We start from the raw sequence: 13,769 nt of genomic DNA, 5'->3' as shown, positions 1-13,769 counted from the left end.
CTAAAACCAAGAAAACATTGATTCGAACCAGTAAACAGCTTTGTTACTGTTTCTAGTGTCAGAATGTGTGCCAATCCAATGAATTTGACTTATTGTAAGAGTTCGGAATAAATTTGGAGTGTTTAGACACCACTTATACCCATTTTGTCCCAAAACAAGCTAAACCGAGAAAACATTGTATCGAAGCAGTAAACAGCTTTGTTACTGTTTCTAGGGTCAAAATGTGTGAAAATTCAATGCATTTGACTAATTGTAAAAGTTTGGGATGAACATGAAGTTTTTAGACAACACTTAAACCCATTTTATCCCGAAACAGGCTAAAACCGAGAATACATTGATTCAAAGCAGTTGAAACTGACTTTCTTTGTGGTGTATGAATGAATGAAGTATGGAATGAATAGAAGTCAGGGTGTTTCAATTCCCCTTATGCAGTTGCAGTATAAGAGGTGTCAATCCTATCTGAGTGATTGTGAACAATTAAGATGTGGATATGAGTCTAAGTCAAGCCAATTGTAAAGATTGTTTGTCACTAACAATCCTAAAATGAGATATGAAATGCAGAAAGTAAAAACAACTAGAACAAGATACTAAATGCAAACAGAACAGACAAATTAAAGCTATAAAGAAACTACAACAGAGATAGACACTATGCTAATGAACTAATGCAAGACAAGTAATGAAGAGGAAACTATGTGAATGCAATGGAAATGAAACAGGAATGAAACAAGACAATCACAAATCAAAAACACAAGTTCTGGGGATGAACTCGAGCAGCACTCGACCGAGTGTAGGTCGAGTACGTGGTCGAGCTAGACTTAAACGTGAAAACAGAGCAACACAAGAAAAACAGAGCAATGCTAAAACTAATCAAACAACAAGCAAGCAATGATATTTAGACTAGGATTTCAATAAACAAAGAAGGCCTTGAGGAGGGATTCATGGGCTGAGCTAAATCATTGTGGTTATCTAACTTGGTCAACAAATCTCAAGCAAACATTGAGCTGATCTCTAGACATACTATTCTAAGACATGTTTAATCCACTCTCATGGCAAGAAACAATCAAACCTATGCAATTCTAGACTTGTTCTCATAAAGTAAAGAATCTACACAAGCAGGCATTAAGCAATACATCTCAAACCAAACAAGACTCCTAATCTCTTAGCAAGCCTAATGGTAAGCTCTAGATCTAGCCTTATCTATGCTCCTTAGACATTGGTGTGATGCTAAGATGCTTGAAATCAAACCCTACCTTCTCAGATATAGGATCAGCATTAAGATCATCTAGCCTAGAAGAGATCTACAACAATCAAGCTTGACCAAATCAAACAAACCACAAGATCAACCCAGCCTAACCCATCCTCAAGGTCCTAAGCAAACTACTCACAAGAACACATGGTGAAATATGTAAAAAAACCCAGAAAATAATGAAACTTGCATCATTAGAGAGATGAAACAGAGATCTACAATATTGATGAAGGAATAAAACTCGAAATCTTAATACTTTGAAAGTTATGAAACAAACAAAATATAAGAATCTAGTCTTTCTCTCTCAAACAAGTACAAGATCTAAAAAAATAAAATAAAAGTGCAAAAGGAATAATATCTAAAAAAGGTAAAAACTAGGTTTTAGACTCTCTAAAAAGCTGGCCTCTTTGGTGGCTGCAAGTACAAGGGCCTTATATAGGAGGTGAGGTGGAAGCCCTAAAAATACAAAAAGTCAAAGTGGTCAACGGCTTGGTCAACTCGACCAGTGCTCGGTCGAGTGGCTGGTCGAGCTGGCTTCTCTCGTGCATTCTCCACTCGGTCGAGTCCTCCTCAGCACACGGTCGAGTACTGGTCGAGTGGTGCGGTCGAGTTGGACTCCGGACCTTGATTCTACAGCCTTAACTCTCTTGTTTTCTCCTCAGGACAGCTTCACTTCTCCTCAGCATTGCTTCCATGCTCCTTAAGCTCCAAAATCACCTGTTTATGCATGAAAAGATGCAAATGCAATGCAACTATACTCTAATGCATGATTAGTCCTAAAGCTACACAATAATGGCCTAAATGGATAGCAAAAGATGCAAAAGTTGTGAATAAACTAAGGGAAAACAAGGTAAAATATATGAACATCAACACCCCTAAACTTAGTCTTTGCTTGCCCTCAAGCAAATAATCAAAGACAAAGAAGGTAGGTGAGGTTTGAAAGTGGGATCTCAGCTCCTAAAGCTTGCAAATAGACTATCTAGAATCAATGTCCAAGTTACTAGTACTATGATGCAAGTTGAATGAGCTATACTTAAAGACTTTAGACAAGCATATCACAACCTTCACTGATTTGAGCCTTAGACATCCACATGCATTCAAATCAACCATTTCCTTTAACATTCATTAATCAAGAACATGAATCAATTCTATGCAATGCTTAAACTCATTTGGCTTGGCAGTAAAAGGTTTAGAGACAATGATGGTCTCTTTTTAGAGTAGGGCTTATCAATATCAAGGTTCTCTCATAAAAAATGAATTGAGCTTTAGAAGAATGCTAAAGGTAAGAACACTTAGACATATACAAGAACAAAACCTTGTCTACCCAAAGGTACCCAAAGTGTTTATCCTATCAATCTAAACCCAATTGATCCTAGTGCTACCCTTTAACTCCTTTTCTTCTTTTTCACCCTTTTCTCTTTTTGGTTTTAAAGTCTTAGGAGAGGTTTCTTATTTGATCTTTCTAGTGGAATGGGGGATTCTTACTCATTGGCTATGGTTCTCTTTTCTTTTTATTCTTAGGACATATAAGCATTTTGCTAGACTTCTCTTTTCTTTCTTTCTTTTCTTTAACTAGAACCATCTTTAAACAACCTTATTCTTCCCATTCTTTCACTAGACTTTAAATTTTCTTAAACGCATTCCCCTCCTAAAGACCCTAACCTTTTCTTTCTCTTTTTCCTCTTTTCTTTTCATAATAGCCAAGTCCCAAACCCAACAAGTGAACCACCTAGTCCTATTTAGTTTGAAAAATGCAAACTAGAACTACACAAGGCTTTACTCTTGTCAGTTCAAACCTAACACTTTCTACCAAGCTTAATCCCAAAAATAGGCCTCACACACACAAGAATAAACATGGCTTGAAAGAAGGTTTGGTTTAGGGGTAGGGGAACTGATTCTTAATGAGGAAATCAGCTACTTGGATCAACAAGAGTGGTAAAAAGGAAAAAGATGATCCAAATATGTATGTGGTATCCATGAGTTTAAAGCATTGCACACATTGATAATTGAAAGTCAATATTAGGTTTTTATAAATAGGAAATGGTTTCAAATCTCAACATGCTTCAATTTAGACCAAATGCAATGTAGGAATTCAAGGTTTGGTTCAATCTTATTCTAACCACTCAACTAGCATCAAAGTACTATTAACTTGGGCATTGATCCTAGTCTAGTGAATAAACCAGCTAATAAGGGAATACTCATCATAGATCCCTAATGCAAGTACTATACAATCCTACATGAAACATGCTAAACAAGATCCTAATGTGCAGTGCAAACTACATGAACACTCTCTTTTTTTTATAAAGATTTTTGCAAAAATTTTCAAATTTTTAGGGTTTTTCTATGCCTTAGATGCTATGCAAGTATTAACATGATTATGCTAAAAATTTGAAATAAGAATCACAAAACACAATGTCAAATGCTATCTCAAACCCTCCCTCAAACTTAAATCACACAGTCCCTGTGTGAAAAAAATTTGATTGAGGATTCAAGATGAAAAACAAAAAACAAAACACAATGTCAAATGCAATGATATCTAAAAGGGAAGGTGATAGTGGTACCTTAGGGATTGTGGAAGTAGTTGTCCACATCCATCTGCATGCTGTCATAGGAGTAGTTGGGGTCTTGTTGGTGACTTGGAGGTGGACATTGGGGCAGCTCGACGATGGGGATCGACCGGGACTCGGTCGAGTACGTGCTCGAGTGGGGGGGTCGAGCTGGACCACGAGTGTCAAAATGCGGTCCTTGCTGCTGGTAGAACTGCTGGTAGAGTGCTGGATCCATGAAGTACTGGGGTGGGATGGGAGGGTAACCTTGATATCCTGGATAAGCAGCTGGAGGTGGGAAACCATAGGGTGATCTGGGCTGGAACTCGGCCGAGTGCATTGGGGGTGCTCGGTCGAGTGGGTGCTCGAGTGACCCGGTCGAGTACCTTGAAAAGGGTTGTTCTCGGGTACTTAAGCTCCTCTTCCTCTAATTTGGCTCATACATTGAAGCCCTAGCTGGTTCCACAGGGTTCGCAACTCTAGAAAGTGCTCTAGTTGAGCTACTCCTCCTCAAAGGGCTTGATGGTGTAGGTGAAGAATTCCCACTCTTCAACTCAGCAATCTCCTTCTTTAAGCCCTTGATGGACTTAGCCATGTTGGTCACCTTCTTCTTCAGCTTATCAAACCTCTTCCCATGCCATTTGTTCCATTTTTGCAGAAGGGTTAATCTCTTGGTAGCCTCCCTCACCCCTCTACTATCTCTTGGGTTGAGCTCATAATCCTCAAAGTAAAATTGCTCCTCCCCATCAGCCATTTGCACATCTCCAGCTTCATCAACTCTAAGTTGAACTATCCCATCAAACAAATGCTCCTCAGCTGGCCAAAAGTCAATGTTGGCTCCTTCTTGAATGGTAGTGAGCTCTTGGTTAGGCAAAATCAGTTGCTTTTTCCCAAGTGTTGGAAGTTCAAAGTTGAAAATGTGATTCCCTTGATGCATCTCCTTGGCTAGGATGAGAGTAGAGGTGAGGTAGCTAGAGTCAATCCATCTTGGTGAAACCCTTTCTCCTCTAAGTGGAACCTTAGCAGCTTGAAGGATTGGAGTAATGATGCCTCCAATGGTTAGTGCTCCTCTTGATCCTTTGTTCTCCAACTTGCCTACCCAACTTCTCAAGTAAATCATGTGGTCAATGAGCACCATTGCTAGGTCAGTCTCCACAGTGCTCCCAAGAATGATGGTACCATTTCTTGCTTGGAAGATGACTCCATTGAGAGCCAAATCAATCATCTTTAGCTCCCCCTCATTAATATTCCCAGTTTCCTTCCTAGCAAAGAAGGTGTTGGCAAGAGCTTTGTGGAAGTACCTTAGGACTGGGCTCCTTATCCTTGAACTCTTGGAATTGGAGGATAAGTAGTATTTGTTGTCCCCAATGGTTTCCCACACAGCATAGAGCTCTTCTCTTGGAATCATCAAACTCCTATTGCTCCCAACCTCAAAACCAAACACATTGGCTATCTTCTTCATTGAAAGTTCATACCTTTTCCCTTTGATTGTGAAAGCAATGTGACCAGCTCCAAACTCAGCATCCTTCCTTGCATATGTATGCAGCTTGACTGTGGCTAGAAACTCACAACTCTCTTCTTTGTATCCTTCCATGCAAAGCCCCATAAACTTAGTTAGGTTGATCTTCTCAAAGAGATACTCCACATCTTCACCAATGGCTAGCTTCTCCATGGTTTCCTTGTGTGGATATCTAGTCCCTAAGAACTCCATTCTCATGAAAGCATCATAGAGTTGCCTCTTTGACAACCCACAGGACTCAGCTTCTCCATCATCCTCTATCTCTTCTTTTTCACTTTCTTCCTCACTCTCATTCTCACTCTCCTCTTGTTCAACCTCAACTGCTGGCCTATTCCCTTTGGCCTTGTGTCTCCTCATGAACTCATTGAGAGTTGACTCCCTTTCCTCCTCACTTTCAGTCCTCTCAGGATCTTCCTCAACTCTTTCTCTCCTTGGACACGGCATCTGGCTCGACCGGCTGCTCGGACCACCACTCGGTCGAGTGCATGATCGAGTGGGGCGTTGAGTGGCCCTTCCAGCTTCTCCTCTGGACTCAAGGCTAGCATCATGACGTTCCATGGAGGTTGCAGCGGTTTGTTGAGACTTCCTAGTGATTCTTGAAGACATTTTCAAATAGAACTGAAGGGAATAGACTCAAAGCTCAAATTTAATAGGTTAGTGAACCAAAAACTTGAAAGAACTAAGCTTGAGCAAAAGATAAGCTATGAGAGAGACTTTAAAACTTGAATTCAATGGTTTTGAGCAAATGAGAGAATGTGAGAGGTATAATTTCATGCAAAGTCTATATAAAGAAGCTAAGGGGACAAAGAGACAAGGGTGGAGCGTCCATACCATTCAAATTTGAAATGGGAATATTTGACCTGCTTTTTGCTGCCACTCGACCCCACACTCGACTGTATACGGTCGAGCACCTTGACCAAACTTTGAAATTTCAAAATTTTTTCTTCTTGTTCTTCCCTCCACTTGATCGTTTTAGCGATTTGAAGATCAAATGGGCCTCAATTCCTTCCCAGCTCGGTCGAGTACCTCTCGTGGGTAGGTCGAGTGGGCTTGCGAGTCTCCTTCTCCAAGTCTAAATCTCTCCTTACCCAACTACATTCTCACCTAAAGGCCTGTCCAACACAAATATAAAAGAAAACACATCAAAACTACAAGGAAAATAAACCATATTTACAAAGGATACCTTAGGGACTTCCTCCCTAGTGAGCTTGTTTAAAGTCACTAAGCTTGACTTTGGTGTCCTTTTTATACTTGGTTTAGATACCAAGGAGGTGATGAAATCCTCCCTGGAACCTCTTGATCACTGTGAAGTTGATCCTTGATCACCTCACCCTTAACACACAAACCATGTTTCTTCTTGATTTTGAGCCTTGGTCTTGCCTTCCTTAAGGACCTCTTGTTCAGCTTAACTTGAAGATCCTCAACCATACTAGTCAACTCTTGAACTGACCTCTTAAGCTTTTCCACAGAATCATCTTGAATGGAGAGCTTAGCCTTTGGAGTTGCTTCACCACTTGAACCTTCTTGACCCCCTTTGTCCTTGATAGTAAAAGGTTGATCATCAATGGTAGGAAGGTTGGTTGGGTTATAGATGTTAAACTTCATGGCTATATCTTCAGCAATGTTCAAGGTCACAAGACCCTCTTTGACATCAATAACTGCTCCAACAGTGGCTAGGAATGGCCTTCCAAGAATGATTGGATCTTCAGGTTCCTTGTCCATCTCCAACACCACAAAATCAGTGTGAACCCTTGCCTTCCCTATCTTGACTGGAACATTCTCCAACCTTCTAACTATCTCCTTGTTTGACCCATCAGCTAGACAAATATGAAGGTTGGTGGATTTGAAATCAGTTCTCCCAAGCTTTTGTGCTATGGAGTATGGCATCACACTTGTTGAAGCTCCCAAATCACAAAGGCATTGGTTGTAGTGAAGATAGCTAAGTGTGCAAGGCAGATAGAATGGACCTGGATCCTTAAGCTTGATTGGAATGATAACTCCTCCAAGGTCCTCAAGATCCTTCTCATCTTGAGCTTCAGCCTTCTTCTTTGACAAATCAAGCAAAAAGTCTTTGTAGAGAGGATATGGATCATATTGTTCCAAGGCAGGTCCTCTCTCTTCTTCTTGGTAAGCAATGGTGATCTCTTTCATGGCCAACACTTCCTCAACCACAGCTTCTTCAATCACAACCACTTCCTTCAAAGCCTTCTCTTCCTCTTGTTGCTTAGCCATCATCTCCTTTCTCTCAATGATTTCCCTAAGCTCCTTAATCTTTTGTGCTTTGAAACGTCCTGGGAATGGAAGAGGTGGCTTGTAAGCAGGAGGAGTGTACTTAGCAGGCTTGACAGCTTCTGAGTCTGCAACTCGATCGACCACTCGAGCATGCACTCGATCGAGTGGCTGTTCGAGTACTTGGTCGAGTGCAATAACGGACTCCAGTTGCTTTGCACAAACGTCACTTGGGGCTTCAGTAACTAATGAATTCCCCCAAACTTGGACTTCACTGTCCTCAGTGACTTCCTCATCAGAGATATGAATGGCTTTTGCAGTGAACTCCCTTGGATTTTGAACAGCTTTTCCAGGGAGTTGGTTGGGTTTAGGAGCTGAAGTAGAGGCAATGTTACTCTCCATATACTTCATTCTGGAGTTGAGACTGTCAAACTTCATGTTCAGATCATTGTAGTGTGATGTGAGCCTTTGATTCAACTCAGCAAACTGCTTGGCTTCCTCAATCTTGCCTTGTGTTTGCCCAATCAACAACTGTTGCATCATTGCTCTTAAGTCTTGTTCCTGGCCTTGGTTAGTCTGAAACCCTGGTGGGGGACACAATTGGGGCTGGAACACTTGGTGTTGTTGCTTGGGGATGTAGTTTTGTTGCTGTTGAGGTTGAGGAGGTGGATAGACCTGGTCTTGAGGGTTGGCCACAATGGTGCTCCTATAAGAGAGATTGTTGTTCTTGAAACCTCCTTGGTTGTAGCCTTTGAATCCTCCCTGGTTTTGCATGTAGCACAACTCAGCAAATTCAGGCTCCCCCTCTTGAACTGGAGCTTCCTCTTCACCAATGAAGTGAATGGACTTGGATTGGCTGAGGAGGATCTTGTCAAGCTTCTCATTGACCATCTTCAAATCCTTCTTATACTTGTCCTCTTGATCAGTTGAGGAGCTCCTTATGGTCCTATCATAGTCCTCATTATAATTGCCATCAGATTGAGCAAGATTCTCAACTAATTCCCATCCTTCTTCCACATTCTTGTTGAGGAAGTTGCCATTAGAGGCTGTGTCAAGAAGCATTCTTATCTTGGGAAGCACTCCTCTATACAAGGTGCTTAGAAGTGACTCATTGCTGAAGCCATGGTGAGGACACTGAGTTTGGAATCCTTTAAACCTCTCCCAAGCTTCACAAAAGCTCTCATTATTCCTTTGAGCAAACCCAGAAATTTCATTCCTCAACCTAGCAGTCCTTGCATTGGAGAAGAACTTGGCCAGAAAAGCTTTCTTGCATGCATCCCATGTGGTGATAGCTCCAGTAGGAAGAGTCTTCTCCCAAAGGTGAGCTTTGTCTCCAAGAGAAAATGGGAAGAGCCTTAATTTGAATCCATCTTCACTCACTCCATTGATCTTTGTGAGTCCACAGATTCTGTCAAACTCATCAAGGTGATCTAGTGGATCCTCCATTGGCAACCCATGAAACTTGTTGGCTTGTATCATTGAGATCAATCCACTCTTGATCTCAAAGTTATTGTTTGCTACTGAAGGTGGCACAATTCCAGCCCTTTGGTTGTGAGTATTGGGTGCATCTCCTGCACCAATGTGCCTTGGTCTTTGCTCATGGATAGCTTGTTGCTCCATGATGTCTTGACCTTGTTGTTGTTGAACTACTCTTCCTTGCTTATCTCTCAAACCCTTTTGTAGCCTGTGGATGTTGTCAATAGGCTGTTGAAGACTATCTTTGCCTTTTGACCTTGTGTGCATTAACAAACTCTACTACAGACTCGAACAGGTATACGGTCGAGCGCAGGCTCGAGTGGGTGGTCGAGTCGACTGGGAAGTAATGGCTAATTTGATCCGGCTTCTGGCTCGATCTAGTGCTCGATCACAGCTCGGTCGAGTGGTGGTCGAGTAGAAGGTCAAGTGGGTACCTGAAACACAAAACAGCCAAGCAAAGGAAGATTCGAGTTCAGTAACTTCACAAGTGTTTAAAACGAACTTAATCTTAGACTAATAATGATCCTAAATGTCACAAAACACACTCAAATGGGCAACGGCGCCAAATTGAAACTGACTTTCTTTGTGGTGTATGAATGAATGAAGTATGGAATGATGATGTATGGAATGAATAGAAGTCAGGGTGTTTCAATTCCCCTTATGCAGTTGCAGTATAAGAGGTGTCAATCCTATCTGAGTGATTGTGAACAATTAAGATGTGCATATGAGTCTAAGTCAAGCCAATTGTAAAGATTGTTTGTCACTAACAATCCTAAAATGAGATATGAAATGCAGAAAGTAAAAACAACTAGAACAAGATACTAAATGCAAACAGAACAGACAAATTAAAGCTATAAAGAAACTACAACAGAGATAGACACTATGCTAATGAACTAATGCAAGACAAGTAATGAAGAGGAAACTATGTGAATGCAATGGAAATGAAACAGGAATGTAACAAGACAATCACAAATCAAAAACACAAGTTCTGGGGATGAACTCGAGCAGCACTCGACCGAGTGTAGGTCGAGTACGTGGTCGAGCTAGACTTAAACGTGAAAACAGAGCAACACAAGAAAAACAGAGCAATGCTAAAACTAATCAAACAACAAGCAAGCAATGATATTTAGACTAGGATTTCAATAAACAAAGAAGGCCTTGAGGAGGGATTCATGGGCTGAGCTAAATCATTGTGGTTATCTAACTTGGTCAACAAATCACAAGCAAACATTGAGCTGATCTCTAGACATACTATTCTAAGACATGTTTAATCCACTCTCATGGCAAGAAACAATCAAACCTATGCAATTCTAGACTTGTTCTCACAAAGTAAAGAATCTACACAAGCAGCCATTAAGCAATACATCTCAAACCAAACAAGACTCCTAATCTCCTAGCAAGCCTAATGGTAAGCCCTAGATCTAGCCTTATCTATGCTCCTTAGACATTGGTGTGATGCTAAGATGCTTGAAATCAAACCCTACGTTCTCAGATATAGGATCAGCATTAAGATCATCTAGCCTAGAAGAGATCTACAACAATCAAGCTTGACCAAATCAAACAAACCACAAGATCAACCCAGCCTAACCCATCCTCAAGGTCCTAAGCAAATTACTCACAAGAACACATGGTGAAATATGTAAAAAACCCAGAAAATAATGAAACTTGCATCATTAGAGAGATGAAACGGAGATCTACAATATTGATGAAGGAATAAAACTCGAAATCTTAATACTTTGAAAGTTATGAAACAAACAAAATATAAGAATCTAGTCTTTCTCTCTCAAACAAGTACAAGATCTAAAAAAATAAAATAAAAGTGCAAAAGGAATAATATCTAAAAAAGGTAAAAACTAGGTTTTAGACTCTCTAAAAAGCTGGCCTCTTTGGTGGCTGGTACAAGGGCCTTATATAGGAGGTGAGGTGGAAGCCCTAAAAATACAAAAAGTCAAAGTGGTCAACGGCTCGGTCAACTCGACCAGTGCTCGGTCGAGTGGCTGGTCGAGCTGGCTTCTCTCGTGCATTCTCCACTCGGTCGAGTCCTCCTCAGCACACGGTCGAGTGGTGGTCGAGTGGTGCGGTCGAGTTGGACTCCGGACCTTGATTCTACAGCCTTAACTCTCTTGTTTTCTCCTCAGGACAGCTTCACTTCTCCTCAGCATTGCTTCCATGCTCCTTGAGCTCCAAAATCACCTGTTTATGCATGATAAGATGCAAATGCAATGCAACTATACTCTAATGCATGATTAGTCCTAAAGCTACACAATAATGGCCTAAATGGATAGCAAAAGATGCAAAAGTTGTGAATAAACTAAGGGAAAACAAGGTAAAATATATGAACATCAGCAGTAAACATCTTTGTTACTGTTTCTAGGGTCAGAATGTGTGACAAACCAATGCATTTGACTAATTGTAAGAGTTCGGGATGAATTTGGAGTGTTTAGACAACACTTAAACCCGTTTTATCCCAAAACAGGTTTAAATCTAGAAAACAGGCTAAAACAGAGAGAAAACATTGATTCAAAGCAGTAAACAGCTACGTTACTCTTTATAGGGTCAAAGTATGTAACAATCCAATGCATTTGACTAACTATAAGATTTCGGGTTGAATTTGGAGTGTTTAGACACCATTTTTACCCATTTTGTCCCGAAATAGGCTAAACCGAGAAAACATTGATTCAAAGTAGTAAAAAGCTTTGTTACTGTTTCTAGGGTCAGAAGGTGTGCCAATCCAATGCTTTTGATTTATTGTAAGAGTTCGGAATGAATTTGGAGTGTTTAGACACCACTTCTACCCATTTTGTCCCGAAACAAGCTAAACCGAGAAAACATTGTATCGAAGCAGTAAACAGCTTTGTTACTGTCTCTAGGGTCAAAATGTATGAAAATTCAATGCATTTGACTAATTGTAAAAGTTCGGGATGAATTTGGAGTGTTTTAGACAACACTTAAACCCATTTTGTCCCGAAACAGGCTAAAACCGAGAAAACATTGATTCAAAGCAGTAAACATCTTTGTTACTGTTTCTAGGGTCAGAATGTGTGACAAACCAATGCATTTGACTAATTGTAAGAGTTCGGGATGAATTTGGAGTGTTTAGACAACACTTAAACCCGTTTTATCCCAAAACAGGTTTAAATCTAGAAAACAGGCTAAAACAGAGAGAAAACATTAATTCGAAGCAGTAAACAGCTATGTTACTCTTTATAGGGTCAAAATATGTAACAATCCAATGCATTTGACTAACTATAAGATTTCAGGTTGAATTTGGAGTGTTTAGACACCATTTTTACCCATTTTGTCCCGAAATAGGCTCAAACTGAGAAACCATTGATTTTAAGCAGTAAACAGATTTGTTACTGTTTCTAGTGTCAGAATGTGTGCCAATTCAATGCATTTGACGTATTTTAAGAGTTCGGAATGAATTTGGAGTGTTTAGACACCACTTATACCTATTTTGTCCCGAAACAGGATAAACCGAGAAAACATTGTATCGAAAGACTGAACAGCTTTGTTACTGTTTCTAGGGTCAAAATGTGTGAAAATTCAATGCATTTGACTAACTGTAAAAGTTCGGGATGAACTTGAAGTTCTTAGACAACACTTAAACTCATTTTATCCCGAAACAGGCTAAAACCGAGAAAACATTGATTCAAAGCAGTAAACAGCTTTGTTACTGTTTCTAGGGTCAGAATGTTTGACAAACTAATGCATTTGACTAATTGTAAGAGTTCAGGATGAATTTGGAGTGTTTAGACAACACTAAAAGCCGTTATATCCTAAAATAGGCATAAACCGAGAAAACAGGCTAAAACCGAGAGAAAACATTGATTCGAAGTAGTAAACAGCTATGTTACTCTTTCTAGGGTCAAAATATGTAACTATCCAATGCATTTGACTAATTATAAGAGCTCGGGTTGAATTTGGAGTGTTTAGACACCACTTTTTCCCATTTTGTCCGAAACAGGCTAAAACCGAGAAAACATTGATTCGAACCAGTAAACAGCTTTGTTACTCTTTCTAATGTCAGAATGTGTGCCAATCCAATGAATTTGACTTATTGTAAGAGTTCGGAATAAATTTGGAGTGTTTAGACACCACTTATACCCATTTTGTCCCAAAACAAGCTAAACCGAGAAAACATTGTATCGAAGCAGTAAACAGCTTTGTTACTTTTTCTAGGGTCAAAATGTATGAAAATTCAATGCATTTGACTAATTGTAAAAGTTCGGGATGAATTTGGAGTGTTTTAGATAACACTTAAACCCATTTTATCCCGAAACAGGCTAAAACCGAGAAAACATTGATTCAAAGCAGTAAACAGCTTTGTTACTGTTTCTAGGGTCAAAGTGTTTGACAAACCAATGCATTTGACTAATTGTAAGAGTTCAGGATGAATTTGGAGTGTTTAGACAACACTAAAAGCCGTGATAACCTAAAATAGGCATAAACGGAGAAAACAGGCTAAAACCGAGAGAAAACATTGATTCAAAGTAGTAAACAGCTATGTTACTCTTTCTAGGGTCAAAATATGTAACAATCCAATGCATTTGACTAACTATAAGATTTCGTGTTGAATTTGGAGTGTTTAGACACCATTTTTACCCATTTTGTCCCAAAATAGGCTCAAACCGAGAAAACATTGATTCTAAGCAGTAAACAGCTTTGTTACTGTTTCTAGGGTCAGAAGGTATGCCAATCCAATACTTTTGATTTATTGTAAGAGTTCGGAATGAATTTGGAGTGTTTAGAC

The 13,769-nt window shown here is 39.9% G+C and overlaps 1 non-coding gene across 1 annotated transcript; it reads left to right on the top strand.

Moving 5' to 3' along the window:
• Positions 1–8,657: 8,657 nt before the first annotated feature.
• LOC147945730 (small nucleolar RNA R71) lies at positions 8,658–8,764 on the top strand. The gene has a single exon (XR_015597826.1). It is a non-coding gene; the product is annotated as a small nucleolar RNA R71 (small nucleolar RNA).
• The last annotated feature ends 5,005 nt before the right edge of the window (positions 8,765–13,769 follow it).

This window comes from Camelina sativa, chromosome 4 (assembly GCF_030686135.1).
Source record: "Camelina sativa cultivar CO46 ecotype springtype chromosome 4, ASM3068613v1".
Classification (NCBI taxonomy): domain Eukaryota; kingdom Viridiplantae; phylum Streptophyta; class Magnoliopsida; order Brassicales; family Brassicaceae; genus Camelina; species Camelina sativa.
This window is presented reverse-complemented; position numbering and strand designations above follow the sequence as displayed.